The sequence below is a fragment of the Equus przewalskii genome, chromosome X, assembly GCF_037783145.1.
Source record: "Equus przewalskii isolate Varuska chromosome X, EquPr2, whole genome shotgun sequence".
NCBI classification, from domain to species: Eukaryota; Metazoa; Chordata; class Mammalia; order Perissodactyla; family Equidae; genus Equus; species Equus przewalskii.
The window spans coordinates 18,661,747-18,664,568 of record NC_091863.1 but is presented as its reverse complement, the minus strand read 5'-3'; positions in this window follow the sequence as shown (position 1 = coordinate 18,664,568).

Here is a 2,822-nt window from a genome sequence, read left to right as displayed (position 1 = left end):
AGGGCGAAGAATGATGGGAAAATTAGGCTTGGTTAGGGGCGATGCCCTTTGAAATTTTACCATTTAAGCCCTATTTTATTGAAAGAGACATCGTGATTGAAGATGACACCCTGAAATGAAGACAACCTATCTAAAGAAGTCCTCTGATCCCATGTCACTAATAGTGTGACATGTTTTAAATGTTTGCCATTTTTAAGCAAGAGGAAATTGTTAGAGGAAAAAGAGTGTTGCCAGACTTGAGCCTTTCAAGATTTGGATTTGATAAGCAGTCATAAAAGTGGAGCTGAGGAAAGGCAGGGACAGTGTGAAGAATCTCCACTGTTTTGAAATCGCCTAGCCTGGTTTTTGCTTCTGTTGGAGCAAGTGGGTATAATACTAAGCACTTTCATGTAACAGCTCACTAGTCTTTCCAGTTTTTTCTTTAAGGTTTAGGGGGAAAAATGCTTTTTCACTGTTTCCTCCTCCTCCTCCCAACTTTATTCTGGATCCTTTTGTATAATCTCTATAATCCAGGAAATAAGCTAATTTTTTTTGAGGAGGATTAGCCCTGAGCTAACATCTGCTGCCAATCCTCCTCTTTTTGCTGAGGAAGACTGGCCCTGAGCTAACATCTGTGCCCATCTTCCTCTACTTTATATGTGGGACACATGCATGGCCTGACAAGTGGTGCATAGGTCAGCATCTGGGATTCAAACCGGCAAACCCCGGGCTGCTGAAGTGGAATGTGTGAACTTAACCGCTGTGCCACTGGGCCAGCCCCAAGAAATAAGCTAATTTTTAAAAAGTAGTTTCGCTATCCTAATGACATCATAGCATGAATCAATTAGTTTGAAAGCTGATGACATAGTTTTCCAAGAACATTTTCGACCTAAATTAGATATCCAAAAGTATTTATGGTTCAGCAGCTCAAGGAAAGATGGTTACTAGATACTTTTCACTCATAATACGAGATTGCACTGACAGCATGTTGTTCAGTTTTGTCATTTGATTTTATTCTTCTACTTGGGATGATGACATTGATAGTATCTCATGTATCTGTCAGTGCATGTTTAGCTGCCTTTTATTTTAATGATACATTTGATACCTTCTCTGTTACCCTGAGATAAAATAAAAATAGAACTAATGGAAAATAAGAGGAAACAAAAAGGTGGGGTGGAGACTCTGTTAGTTAAGGACAGTGATTCTTACCACTGTACAACTGTTGCATGTTTCCTGGTCTGATTTTGTGACTACTTTGCCTTCTCTCTCTGCTACCCACGATTTGGTATAGCATATATACTTTACAACACCACCACCACCACACACACAGAAATCAGGGATGCTAAGCTGTTTTAAGAATTTCATGCATGCTGCCAATTGAGATAATCGTAGACGTGTGGATGAATGCTGGGCTGGCTAGGTTTAGCAGGGGTTCCCTGAGGCTAGAACTAAGATAAGTGGGTTAAGTGGTGAGATCATTTTTCTTCCTCTTTTAATAACATCTGTAGTGGACATCTATGGGGTTGGTTGCTTAAGTACTCCTTTTCTGAGAAGTGCTCCATATCCCCATCTGTGTGTTCACTTTTGCAAATAGCCATGTTAGTAGATCACGAACTAGCACCTGGCCATGGGTCTGGGTGAAGGGGTTCCTGGTAAGTCAAATGGGCCAATCATATGACCTTGCCCTGCTGCCACAGTCGACCAGTCCAGGGATGTGTACCTGATCCCAACTGGGCCAATGAATCTCTCCGCAGGACTTTTTGTACTTGGGATGCAGCACTTTGGGTCAGTCTCTATGCATGTGGCTGTGGTAGTAAGATGTAAAGTTCAGGAGCTTCTTTTGCCATGTGGAGAAAGCCATTATACAGAGAAAAAAGAACGAAGCCAGTGTGCAAAGGAAAGCAAACGTAAGTGATGAAGAGAAGGCATCTTCATGGCTTTGAGTGCCTGGTTTCAGCTGGTTTGGTCCAAACCCATACCGTTTATACATGGCTAAGAATGTGTCTTGCTGGAAGGTGATTTGATTGCACAAAAGTTATAAGCCGTCCCTACCCATTATTATAACATCTATGTAACCTGAAAAATTCTCTTGAACTTAATTTTTCTCCCTGAGCCTATCATTGCCTCAACCAAAAGTTCAGGTAAAAACAAGAAAAAAAATAGTGTAATTCGATGCAATATTTATTGTATCGTTAGGTGTGGTAGAGTATGAGGTAGCATGGCTGACACAAAACCATCACTGAAAAGGTGCAGACAATATGAACAAAAATGAAGGAGAGATCCCTGCAGGCCAAAAGGAGTCTTCTGGATGTAGGGCTGAGAAGAGCAGGGAAAGTTAGGCAGAGAGGAAAGAGAAAGCCAAAGACTGTGTTACGTTTGTAATTTATGAAGTGATTTTTAAAAAGCCGGCTTAATTAAAATCAACAAACTTTTTCCAAGCATGGGGTATCAGAAAAAGCATACAATATGGACCCTGTCTCCTAGGAAATTACCATCTTCAGGGGCAAATCAAGACTTGTGTATATTTTTGAAAGATCTCTCATCACCTTGGTTTATTTCCTATTTAGACCGCTTTACCGCGTTTGAATTACGTTATTTGCTAACTTGCTTGCTGACTTTTCTTTCGTTATAAGGTAAGCCTCCCTCAGGGCAGGGACTTTTGTCTATTTTCTTGCATCCCCAGTATCTACAACAGCGTCTGGCGCACTGCAAACAGTTCAATAAGAATTCGTTGAATGAAATGGAGAATCAGGTCGTAGCGTAAAATCATCCTAACTCTCTGGCCTTGAATTTCCCTGGGCCGGCCAAGATCTCCAACTGTGCAACACTAGGGGGCAGGCTGA